Genomic DNA, 13,712 nt, shown 5'->3' with positions numbered 1-13,712 from the left:
AAATGCTCTTGTCTGCACAGAAAAAATATATATTATTGCACTTACCGAAACGTGGATGAATGTAGAAAATAGAGACCTATTAGCTGAATATCAAATATATGGATTTAAACTATTTCACACAGATAGATATATTAGACGAGGAGGTGGAGTAGCCATATATGTTAGGGACAATTTGAAATGTAGTCTCAAAGAGGGAATCAAAACAGAGCCACACACAGAAACTATTTGGATTGAATTAAACGAAAAAGCTAATAATATTATAATAGGAGTAATATATAGGCCACCAAATTTAGACAGAATGGAAGCAAAGCATCTATGGGATGAAATATCTAGAGCATCTAGATCTAACAGTATTTATGTCATGGGTGACTTTAATTTTAGCGGAATAAACTGGTTGAACAAAACAGGGAATAGTGAAGCAGAAGATTTTCTAGAATTAATTGACGATTGCTTTCTTACGCAACACATTAAGGAACCAACACGGGAAAATAATATTTTAGATTTAGTATTAACTAACAGGGAAACGCAAATTAATGACATCGAAATAGGGAGTGAGCTAGGGAGCAGTGATCACAAAGAAATCAGATTTAGCATAGAATGGAATAGACCAGTAGGAGAAAATTCTGTTAAAGTGCCAGATTTTCGAAAAGCTGATTTTAATAGCCTAAGAAATTTTTTGGGTCAAATTGATTGGAAAGTCTTGGGTATGGGGTCTGGGCCGGTCTTGGAGCGAGACATGAACCCAGCGATAGGTGACTTAAATGGGGATTTCGATGTGGATTCAATATATAACTTATTTAAGAATATTCTAAACAAAGCACAGGAACGTAGTAAGAACATAAGAACATAAGAACAAAGGTAACTGCAGAAGGCCTATTGGCCCATACGAGGCAGCTCCTATTCTATAACCACCCAATCCCACTCATATACTTGTCCAACCCGCGCTTGAAACAATCGAGGGACCCCACCTCCACCACGTTACGCGGCAATTGGTTCCACAAATCTACAACCCTGTTACTGAACCAGTATTTACCCAAGTCTTTCCTAAATCTAAACTTATCCAATTTATACCCATTGTTTCGTGTTCTGTCCTGTGTTGATACTTTTAATACCCTATTAATATCCCCCTTGTTATGTCCATTCACCCACTTGTAAACCTCTATCATGTCGCCCCTAACTCTTCGCCTTTCCAGTGAATGCAACTTAAGCTTTGTTAATCTTTCTTCATATGAAAGATTTCTAATTTGGGGAATTAACTTAGTCATCCTACGCTGGACACGTTCAAGTGAATTTATATCCATTCTATAATATGGCGACCAAAACTGAACTGCATAATCTAAATGGGGCCTAACTAGAGCAAGATATAGCTTGAGAACCACACCAGGTGTCTTGTTACTAACGCTGCGATTAATAAATCCAAGTGTCCGATTTGCCTTATTACGAACATTTATGCATTGATCCTTTTGTTTTAAATTCTTACTAATCATAACTCCCAGATCCCTTTCGCAATCCGACTTCGCAATCACAACACCATCTAGCTCGTATCTTGTAACTCTATCATCATTACCTAACCTCAGAACTTTACATTTATCAGCATTAAACTGCATCTGCCAATCCTTTGACCATTTCAAAACCCTATCTAGATCAACTTGAAGTGATAGTGAGTCCTCCTCCGAATTAATTTCCCTACTGATTTTCGTATCATCGGCAAATTTGCAAATGTTGCTACTCAAACCTGAATCTAAATCATTTATATATATTATAAACAACAGAGGTCCCAGGACAGAGCCTTGAGGCACTCCACTTACAACATTTTCCCACTCTGACTTGATTCCATTTATACTAACTCTCTGTTTCCTTTGGTATAGCCATGCCCTAATCCAGCTTAATATAGCACCCCCAATACCATGAGACTCTATTTTTTTAATCAGTCTTTCATGTGGCACTGTATCAAAAGCTTTGCTAAAGTCAAGGTATACAACATCGCAATCCTTACCACTATCAACTGCCTCAACAATGCTAGAATAAAAAGATAACAAATTTGTTAAACATGAACGGCCATTTATAAAACCATGTTGCGACTCAATTATTAATTTATGTTTTACAAGATGAAGACGAATTTTATTTGCTATTATAGATTCGAGTAACTTTCCCACAATAGACGTTAGGCTAATTGGTCGATAGTTAGACGCAAGTGATCTATCTCCTTTCTTAAAAACTGGTATCACATTAGCAACTTTCCAAAACTCTGGCACTCTGCCTGACTCTATTGATTTATTAAATATGGTTGACAGTGGGTCACAAAGCTCCTCTTTGCATTCTTTAAGCACCCTAGCAAACACTTCATCCGGCCCTGGGGATTTGTTTGGTTTGAGTTTTACTATTTGTTTAAGAACATCCTCCCTGGTAACTGCTAAACTCGTCAACCTGTCCTCGTCCCCACCCACATAGACTTGTTCGGCTGAAGGCATATTGTTAAGTTCCTCTTTAGTAAATACAGATACAAAATATTTATTAAAAATACTACTCATCTCTTCATCACTATCTGTTATTTGACCTGTCTCAGTTTTTAATGGACCTATCCTTTCCCTAGTCTTAGTACGATATAACTGAAAAAACCCTTTAGGATTTGTCTTTGCTTGCCCTGCTATGCGAACTTCATAGTTTCTTTTTGCTTTCCTTATCTCTTTTTTAACATTTCTAACCAGTTGTACGAATTCCTGTTCTAAAGTGACCTCCCCATTTTTAATCCTTTTGTACCAAGCTCTCTTTTTACCTATAAGGTTCTTCAAATTCTTTGTTATCCACTTTGGGTCATTAGTATACGATCTATTCAATTTGTATGGTATACTACGTTCCTGTGCTTTGTTTAGAATATTCTTAAATAAGTTATATATTGAATCCACATCGAAATCCCCATTTAAGTCACCTATCGCTGGGTTCATGTCTCGCTCCAAGACCGGCCCACACCCCATACCCAAGCCTTTCCAATCAATTTGACCCAAAAAATTTCTTAGGCTATTAAAATCAGCTTTTCGAAAATCTGGCACTTTAACAGAATTTTCTCCTACTGGTCTATTCCATTCTATGCTAAATCTGATTTCTTTGTGATCACTGCTCCCTAGCTCACTCCCTATTTCGATGTCATTAATTTGCGTTTCCCTGTTAGTTAACACTAAATCTAAAATATTATTTTCCCGTGTTGGTTCCTTAATGTGTTGCGTAAGAAAGCAATCGTCAATTAATTCTAGAAAATCTTCTGCTTCACTATTCCCTGTTTTGTTCAACCAGTTTATTCCGCTAAAATTAAAGTCACCCATGACATAAATACTGTTAGATCTAGATGCTCTAGATATTTCATCCCATAGATGCTTTGCTTCCATTCTGTCTAAATTTGGTGGCCTATATATTACTCCTATTATAATATTATTAGCTTTTTCGTTTAATTCAATCCAAATAGTTTCTGTGTGTGGCTCTGTTTTGATTCCCTCTTTGAGACTACATTTCAAATTGTCCCTAACATATATGGCTACTCCACCTCCTCGTCTAATATATCTATCTGTGTGAAATAGTTTAAATCCATATATTTGATATTCAGCTAATAGTTCTCTATTTTCTACATTCATCCACGTTTCGGTAAGTGCAATAATATCTATTTTTTCTGTGCAGACAAGAGCATTTAATTCGTTAATTTTATTTCTTAGACTTCTACTGTTAGTGTAATATACCCTAAGTGAATTGTTATTTTGCGGACCTTCTCTTTCCCTGATCGTTTTGCCAATTCCTTTCTCCCACAAACACATACTTTTATTACCTCCTTCCTCCAAATCAATTCCCATACCTCTATCTACTAACAGTTTAAACCCAAACAAACACCTCTAACCACTTCTTCTAGCGAGTTCGCAACAGCAACAACCCCAGCTCTCGATAGATGCACCCCATCACGAGCATACATTTCATTTCTTCCATAGAAGTGTTCCCAGTTGTCTATGAAAGATATTGCATTTGATTTGCAATATCTTTCCAGCCGGCAATTGACACCAAGTGCCCTCGATATCCATTCATTTCCCACTCCCTTTCTTGGAAGAATGCCACATATGATCGGGATTCCTCCCTTGCTCCTAACTAACTCTATGGCTGTTTTATACCTCTGAATCAGTTCCTCACTCCTGACTCGACCAACATCATTTCCTCCCACGCTAATGCAAATAATGGGATTGTTCCCATTACCAGCCATAATATCATTCATGTTGTTTATAATATCACCAATGCCAGCTCCGGGATAGCAAACCCTTAACCTGTTCCCCCTATCTCTAGCACAAAACGTTCTATCCAAATACCTTATCTGGGAATCTCCCACAACTAATGTTTGCTTAGGTACTTCCTTTACTTTCTGAGGGGCCTGCGCTTCCTTTCTCTTCGTTGCTTTCCCTTTTGCGCGATCCACAGTCTGTCCACAGTACTCGTCCTCCAAAACGTCAAATGAATTTCCAAAACGTCAAATGAATTTAGTATACCATACAAATTGAATAGATCGAATACTAATGACCCAAAGTGGATAACAAAGAATTTGAAGAACCTTATAGGTAAAAAGAGAGCTTGGTACAAAAGGATTAAAAATGGGGAGGTCACTTTAGAACAGGAATTCGTACAACTGGTTAGAAATGTTAAAAAAGAGATAAGGAAAGCAAAAAGAAACTATGAAGTTCGCATAGCAGGGCAAGCAAAGACAAATCCTAAAGGGTTTTTTCAGTTATATCGTACTAAGACTAGGGAAAGGATAGGTCCATTAAAAACTGAGACAGGTCAAATAACAGATAGTGATGAAGAGATGAGTAGTATTTTTAATAAATATTTCGTATCTGTATTTACTAAAGAGGAACTTAACAATATGCCTTCAGCCGAACAAGTCTATGTGGGTGGGGACGAGGACAGGTTGACGAGTTTAGCAGTTACCAGGGAGGATGTTCTTAAACAAATAGTAAAACTCAAACCAAACAAATCCCCAGGGCCGGATGAAGTGTTTGCCAGGGTGCTTAAAGAATGCAAAGAGGAGCTTTGTGACCCACTGTCAACCATATTTAATAAATCAATAGAGTCAGGCAGAGTGCCAGAGTTTTGGAAAGTTGCTAATGTGATACCAGTTTTTAAGAAAGGAGATAGATCACTTGCGTCTAACTATCGACCAATTAGCCTAACGTCTATTGTGGGAAAGTTACTCGAATCTATAATAGCAAATAAAATTCGTCTTCATCTTGAAAAACATAAATTAATAATCGAGTCGCAACATGGTTTTATAAATGGCCGTTCATGTTTAACAAATTTGTTATCTTTTTATTCTAGCATTGTTGAGGCAGTTGATAGTGGTAAGGATTGCGATGTTGTATACCTTGACTTTAGTAAAGCTTTTGATACAGTGCCACATGAAAGACTGATTAAAAAAATAGAGTCTCATGGTATTGGGGGTGCTATATTAAGCTGGATTAGGGCATGGCTATACCAAAGGAAACAGAGAGTTAGTATAAATGGAATCAAGTCAGAGTGGGAAAATGTTGAAAGTGGAGTGCCTCAAGGCTCTGTCCTGGGACCTCTGTTGTTTATAATATATATAAATGATTTAGATTCAGGTTTGAGTAGCAACATTTGCAAATTTGCCGATGATACGAAAATCGGTAGGGAAATTAATTCGGAGGAGGACTCACTATCACTTCAAGTTGATCTAGATAGGGTATTGAAATGGTCAAAGGATTGGCAGATGCAGTTTAATGCTGATAAATGTAAAGTTCTGAGGTTAGGTAATGATGATAGAGTTACAAGATACGAGCTAGATGGTGTTGTGATTGCGAAGTCGGATTGCGAAAGGGATCTGGGAGTTATGATTAGTAAGAATTTAAAACAAAAGGATCAATGCATAAATGTTCGTAATAAGGCAAATCGGACACTTGGATTTATTAATCGCAGCGTTAGTAACAAGACACCTGGTGTGGTTCTCAAGCTATATCTTGCTCTAGTTAGGCCCCATTTAGATTATGCAGTTCAGTTTTGGTCGCCATATTATAGAATGGATATAAATTCACTTGAACGTGTCCAGCGTAGGATGACTAAGTTAATTCCCCAAATTAGAAATCTTTCATATGAAGAAAGATTAACAAAGCTTAAGTTGCATTCACTGGAAAGGCGAAGAGTTAGGGGTGACATGATAGAGGTTTACAAGTAAGAAGAACATAAGAACATAAGAACAAAGGTAACTGCAGAAGGCCTATTGGCCCATACGAGGCAGCTCCTATTCTATAACCACCCAATCCCACTCATATACTTGTCCAACCCGTGCTTGAAACAATCGAGGGACCCCACCTCCACAATGTTACGCGGCAATTGGTTCCACAAATCAACAACCCTGTTACTGAACCAGTATTTACCCAAGTCTTTCCTAAATCTAAACTTATCCAATTTATATCCATTGTTTCGTGTTCTGTCCTGTGTTGATACTTTTAATACCCTATTAATATCCCCCCGGTTATGTCCATTCATCCACTTGTAAACCTCTATCATGTCACCCCTAACTCTTCGCCTTTCCAGTGAATGCAACTTAAGCTTTGTTAATCTTTCTTCATATGAAAGATTTCTAATTTGGGGAATTAACTTAGTCATCCTACGCTGGACACGTTCAAGTGAATTTATATCCATTCTATAATATGGCGACCAAAACTGAACTGCATAATCTAAATGGGGCCTAACTAGAGCAAGATATAGCTTGAGAACCACACCAGGTGTCTTGTTACTAACGCTGCGATTAATAAATCCAAGTGTCCGATTTGCCTTATTACGAACATTTATGCATTGATCCTTTTGTTTTAAATTCTTACTAATCATAACTCCCAGATCCCTTTCGCAATCCGACTTCGCAATCACAACACCATCTAGCTCGTATCTTGTAACTCTATCATCATTACCTAACCTCAGAACTTTACATTTATCAGCATTAAACTGCATCTGCCAATCCTTTGACCATTTCAAAACCCTATCTAGATCAACTTGAAGTGATAGTGAGTCCTCCTCCGAATTAATTTCCCTACCGATTTTCGTATCATCGGCAAATTTGCAAATGTTGCTACTCAAACCTGAATCTAAATCATTTATATATATTATAAACAACAGAGGTCCCAGGACAGAGCCTTGAGGCACTCCACTTACAACATTTTCCCACTCTGACTTGATTCCATTTATACTAACTCTCTGTTTCCTTTGGTATAGCCATGCCCTAATCCAGCTTAATATAGCACCCCCAATACCATGAGACTCTATTTTTTTAATCAGTCTTTCATGTGGCACTGTATCAAAAGCTTTGCTAAAGTCAAGGTATACAACATCGCAATCCTTACCACTATCAACTGCCTCAACAATGCTAGAATAAAAAGATAACAAATTTGTTAAACATGAACGGCCATTTATAAAACCATGTTGCGACTCAATTATTAATTTATGTTTTTCAAGATGAAGACGAATTTTATTTGCTATTATAGATTCGAGTAACTTTCCCACAATAGACGTTAGGCTAATTGGTCGATAGTTAGACGCAAGTGATCTATCTCCTTTCTTAAAAACTGGTATCACATTAGCAACTTTCCAAAACTCTGGCACTCTGCCTGACTCTATTGATTTATTAAATATGGTTGACAGTGGGTCACAAAGCTCCTCTTTGCATTCTTTAAGCACCCTAGCAAACACTTCATCCGGCCCTGGGGATTTGTTTGGTTTGAGTTTTACTATTTGTTTAAGAACATCCTCCCTGGTAACTGCTAAACTCGTCAACCTGTCCTCGTCCCCACCCACATAGACTTGTTCGGCTGAAGGCATATTGTTAAGTTCCTCTTTAGTAAATACAGATACAAAATATTTATTAAAAATACTACTCATCTCTTCATCACTATCTGTTATTTGACCTGTCTCAGTTTTTAATGGACCTATCCTTTCCCTAGTCTTAGTACGATATAACTGAAAAAACCCTTTAGGATTTGTCTTTGCTTGCCCTGCTATGCGAACTTCATAGTTTCTTTTTGCTTTCCTTATCTCTTTTTTAACATTTCTAACCAGTTGTACGAATTCCTGTTCTAAAGTGACCTCCCCATTTTTAATCCTTTTGTACCAAGCTCTCTTTTTACCTATAAGGTTCTTCAAATTCTTTGTTATCCACTTTGGGTCATTAGTATACGATCTATTCAATTTGTATGGTATACTACGTTCCTGTGCTTTGTTTAGAATATTCTTAAATAAGTTATATATTGAATCCACATCGAAATCCCCATTTAAGTCACCTATCGCTGGGTTCATGTCTCGCTCCAAGACCGGCCCACACCCCATACCCAAGCCTTTCATCCACAAGCCAAGTGGATGAATGGACATAACCGGGGGGATATTAATAGGGTATTAAAAGTATCAACACAGGACAGAACACGAAACAATGGATATAAATTGGATAAGTTTAGATTTAGGAAAGACTTGGGTAAATACTGGTTCAGTAACAGGGTTGTTGATTTGTGGAACCAATTGCCGCGTAACATTGTGGAGGTGGGGTCCCTCGATTGTTTCAAGCACGGGTTGGACAAGTATATGAGTGGGATTGGGTGGTTATAGAATAGGAGCTGCCTCGTATGGGCCAATAGGCCTTCTGCAGTTACCTTTGTTCTTATGTTCTTATGTTCTTATGTGTTGTGATTGCGAAGTCGGATTGCGAAAGGGATCTGGGAGTTATGATTAGTAAGAATTTAAAACAAAAGGATCAATGCATAAATGTTCGTAATAAGGCAAATCGGACACTTGGATTTATTAATCACAGCGTTAGTAACAAGACACCTGGTGTGGTTCTCAAGCTATATCTTGCTCTAGTTAGGCCCCATTTAGATTATGCAGTTCAGTTTTGGTCGCCATATTATAGAATGGATATAAATTCACTTGCACGTGTCCAGCGTAGGATGACTAAGTTAATTCCCCAAATTAGAAATCTTTCATATGAAGAAAGATTAACAAAGCTTAAGTTGCATTCACTGGAAAGGCGAAGAGTTAGGGGTGACATGATAGAGGTTTACAAGTGGATGAATGGACATAACCGGGGGGATATTAATAGGGTATTAAAAGTATCAACACAGGACAGAACACGAAACAATGGATATAAATTGGATAAGTTTAGATTTAGGAAAGACTTGGGTAAATACTGGTTCAGTAACAGGGTTGTTGATTTGTGGAACCAATTGCCGCGTAACATTGTGGAGGTGGGGTCCCTCGATTGTTTCAAGCACGGGTTGGACAAGTATATGAGTGGCATTGGGTGGTTATAGAATAGGAGCTGCCTCGTATGGGCCAATAGGCCTTCTGCAGTTACCTTTGTTCTTATGTTCTTATGTTCTTTGCGTTGATTGCTGTAATTGTTTTGTTTACTTTCCGCTTAAGGTCTTCTACGGGGTTCCTCGTGATTCGTTGAAATTTGGAGTCGTCACTTAGGATGTCGCTAATTTTGTTCATGTATTCATGGGTAGGAATCAATACATATGCTGCTGTTTTGTCGGCTTTTCTTATTGTTACGTCTTTCAGATTTTTTAGTTGTTTCGCTGCTTCTTTGAGTCGTGGGGTTAAGATTGTAGATGAATATGTTCCTCGTTTTTTCCCTGCTTCTGCAAGTAGTTCAGCTTGAAGTGTGTCAGTGGTGATGACTTTTTTGTTGTCTTCTAGCTTATGGATATCGTCCAGAAGCATTTCGATTTCCAGGCGTTTTTGATGCATCTTTGGTTTAGATAAGAATTGACAATTTAGACCAAGATTTAAGAGGTCTCGTTGGTCCTGGGTAAGATCATAAGAAGTCAGGTTAAAGTAGCCATCTTTAGGACGAGGGATTTTTAGCTGTCCACCGTTTAGGGATGTTAACTTACGGAGTGTCTTTGTTTCTACAAGAGTTTTATGTTGTTGTTTCAGGTTAAATAGTTCACTGTTGATGGTTTGCTTGAGTTGGATAGGGATGTCGTCTGTTAAACAAATGGACCCAGTACGACATCCCTATCCAACTCAAGCAAACCATCAACAGTGAACTATTTAACCTGAAACAACAACATAAAACTCTTGTAGAAACAAAGACACTCCGTAAGTTAACATCCCTAAACGGTGGACAGCTAAAAATCCCTCGTCCTAAAGATGGCTACTTTAACCTGACTTCTTATGATCTTACCCAGGACCAACGAGACCTCTTAAATCTTGGTCTAAATTGTCAATTCTTATCTAAACCAAAGATGCATCAAAAACGCCTGGAAATCGAAATGCTTCTGGACGATATCCATAAGCTAGAAGACAACAAAAAAGTCATCACCACTGACACACTTCAAGCTGAACTACTTGCAGAAGCAGGGAAAAAACGAGGAACATATTCATCTACAATCTTAACCCCACGACTCAAAGAAGCAGCGAAACAACTAAAAAATCTGAAAGACGTAACAATAAGAAAAGCCGACAAAACAGCAGCATATGTATTGATTCCTACCCATGAATACATGAACAAAATTAGCGACATCCTAAGTGACGACTCCAAATTTCAACGAATCACGAGGAACCCCGTAGAAGACCTTAAGCGGAAAGTAAACAAAACAATTACAGCAATCAACGCAAAGAAAGGTAGTGTGCATTTCAATAAACTTCAAGGCGACTATGGCTTAGGATATGCCTACGGCAATGTTAAGACGCATAAACCAGGTAACCCACTACGCCCTATAATCAGCCAAATACCAACCCCAACTTATCACCTGGCAAAGAAACTCAATGAACTCCTAACTCCATACACTCCAAGTAAGTTTAGTCTACAATCATCAGCAGATTTCCTAGAATTGATCAAATCTACCCAGCCCGATGGAATCATCGCTTCCCTGGACGTTGAATCCCTTTTTACCAACGTCCCAGTCGACACAACCATAGGAATGATACTGGACAGAGTATACAGAGACGAGAGCACCCCCAAATTAGACATACCTGAGCCACACTTGAAAAGTCTTCTCGAAGCATGTACAAAGGAAGCCCCTTTCATCAGTCCACAAGGAGACATGTATTTACAAATAGACGGAGTAACAATGGGCTCCCCCTTAGGAGTTTTATTTGCTAATTTTTATATGGGAACCATCGAAGATAGGGTCTTCAGTAGCAGACAAAAACCAACTGTATACTGCCGTTATGTAGATGACATATTCGTAATAGTAAAAGACTCAGATGAACTAATTGACCTAAAAAGACACCTAGAGAGAGAGTCAGTACTCCGATTTACACATGAAAATAGTGAAAATAACAGTCTGCCATTCTTGGATGTACTAATAACAAAAACAGGAACCTCTTTAAGCACCAACGTATATACCAAGCCCACCAACATAGGATTATGCCTGAACGGTAGAAGTGAGTGCCCCCAAAGATACAAAGCCAGTGTTCTCAATGCTTATATTCGTCGAGCACTTACCCACTGCTCTGAATGGAGCAACGTGAGTAGAGAGTTTGAAAGAGTAACTCAGGTATTGGTGAACAACGGATATAGCAACGCGGAAATAAACGCTGCTATAAGAAGACACTTGGACCGTTGGTATAATTCAGAACCTAGAACAGAAACCACAACACCCCCAATAAAATTATATTACAAATCAACGATGCACAGTGAACATATAAAAGAGGAAAGAATAATGAAAGAAATAATCCGTAAAGGAGTAAAAAGCACTACTCCTAACCAAAACATAAACTTGATAATATTCTACAAAACCAAGAAGACTTCCGAACTCCTTATCAAAAACAGCCCGAAGCCGACGGAGAACCCTCTACAGCAGTCAAGCGTTGTATACATGTACACTTGCCCCCACGAAGGATGTAACCTTCAATGTAAGTACATAGGTATGACGTCGACCAAGCTGACGAGGCGTTTGACATGCCCTCTTCAATCTGGTGCCCCTAGGAATCACATGAGACAAGCCCATGACATTACTCTAACAAGAGAAATGTTGAACAAGAATACTTGCATAATAGACAAAACCCAAGATTCAAGAAGATTACAAATTCTTGAGGCAATTCACATAAGAATAGAGCGACCTACCATGAACACCCAAATCACGGAACTATTTACTCTACCCACCATGAGAGTAAGGACAAGACAAGAACATATCGATGCCAACACAGAAGACAATGTCCAACATAACAGGCCAATTACACTGGATTAATCTTTGTGTTTAGATAGGAGATGCCTCGTATGGGCCAATAAGCCTTCTGCAGCCCCTACGTTTATCCCTTATGTATCCCCCCATGTTTTTCACCTTCATTGTATTATCACCTGACCTAATGCGGGTATAAAATCAACTAGTATTGTAAGATCTGTTCACTTGAGAATGAACCATGGAGGTTCGAAACGTCGTGCAAATTATACAAATAAGTGTAATACACTCTATAGTAAATCACTTCTTTTCTTCACCTTAAAAGTACGAAAATGAGTTTTGGAGAACTCCTATTCCAATTAAGCCCTGATGCTAAGAAAATAGTTAGAGGGATAGAAGCCCTAAACCAGAAAATAATAAATACAGAATATGCGGTCATATTCAATGAAACATATATATATATATATATATATATATATATATATATATATATATATATATATATATATATATATATATATATAAAGTAAAAAAATGCTTGTCGTGTGAATATCAATGATGAAAGGTAGGCGCCAAGCTTTGAAGATTTCAGTACCATCTGTGTCACAGAACTATGCTACATTTCTATATAGCTCAGGAGGCTAATCAAAGACGACCTTGTAGACAATTTACCGGGCTGGTTCTATCATTAGGACAAGCGAGCACCTGGGGCCAGATTCACGAAGCAGTTACGCAAGCACTTATGAGCCTGACCATCTATTTTCAATCTTTGGCGGCTTTGTTTACAATTATTAAACAGTTAATGAGCTCCGGAGCACCAGGAGGCTGTTTATAACAATAACAACAGTTGATTGGCAAGTTTTCATGCTTGTAAACTGTTTATTAAATGTAACCAAAGCCGTCAAAGATTGAGGAAAGATGTACACGTTCGTAAGTGCTTGCGTAACTGCTTCGTGAATCCAGCCCCTGGCCACTGAGCTCAGAAGAGCGCAGTATTGACCTCTGACGGTCACATTACTAATATAAATTAGTTGCTTGACACTTATAATATGAAAATATTTGGAAATGACATGAAAAAGAAACACAAATTCCACGGCATGGAAACCCTGATTGGGCTTCAGTTGAAGCCTTAGAGGACCCCTCGACTCCTAGACGATTGAATGGGATCCCAGGGTGCATTGCTTTTGACCATGTCGTGGTGGAGTGGTGTAGGGCGTGTGCTACGCTGTACCAGGTGAAGAGGGTTCGAATCCTGTTCATGGTTCCCACTGATTAGCTCACTGTATATTATTTTATAACATATATACGGTTTATATAGGCTAAACTAAGACTCATTATAGTATATCTTCTTGAGGTTATCTGGAGATGATTTCGGGGCTTAGCGTCCCCGCGGCCCGGTCCTCGACCAGGCCTCCTTTTTGTTACACATCCCCTAGGAAGCAGCCCGTAGCAGCTGTCTAACTCCCAGGTACCTATTTACTGCTAGGTGAATAGGGCCGTCAGGGTGAAAGAAACTCTGTACAATTTGTTTCCGTCTTCACCGGGGATCGAACC

The 13,712-nt window shown here is 38.5% G+C and overlaps 1 protein-coding gene across 1 annotated transcript in view; it reads right to left on the bottom strand.

Moving 5' to 3' along the window:
* Nucleotides 1-13,712, bottom strand: part of 5-HT2B (5-hydroxytryptamine receptor 2B) — a 434,870-nt gene that overhangs the window by 49,898 nt on the left and 371,260 nt on the right. The window lies entirely within an intron of this gene.

The sequence above is a fragment of the Procambarus clarkii genome, chromosome 16, assembly GCF_040958095.1.
Source record: "Procambarus clarkii isolate CNS0578487 chromosome 16, FALCON_Pclarkii_2.0, whole genome shotgun sequence".
Lineage (NCBI taxonomy): Eukaryota > Metazoa > Arthropoda > Malacostraca > Decapoda > Cambaridae > Procambarus > Procambarus clarkii.
The sequence above is the reverse complement of the archived record's forward strand: the minus strand, read 5'-3'. Positions and strand labels throughout refer to the sequence as shown.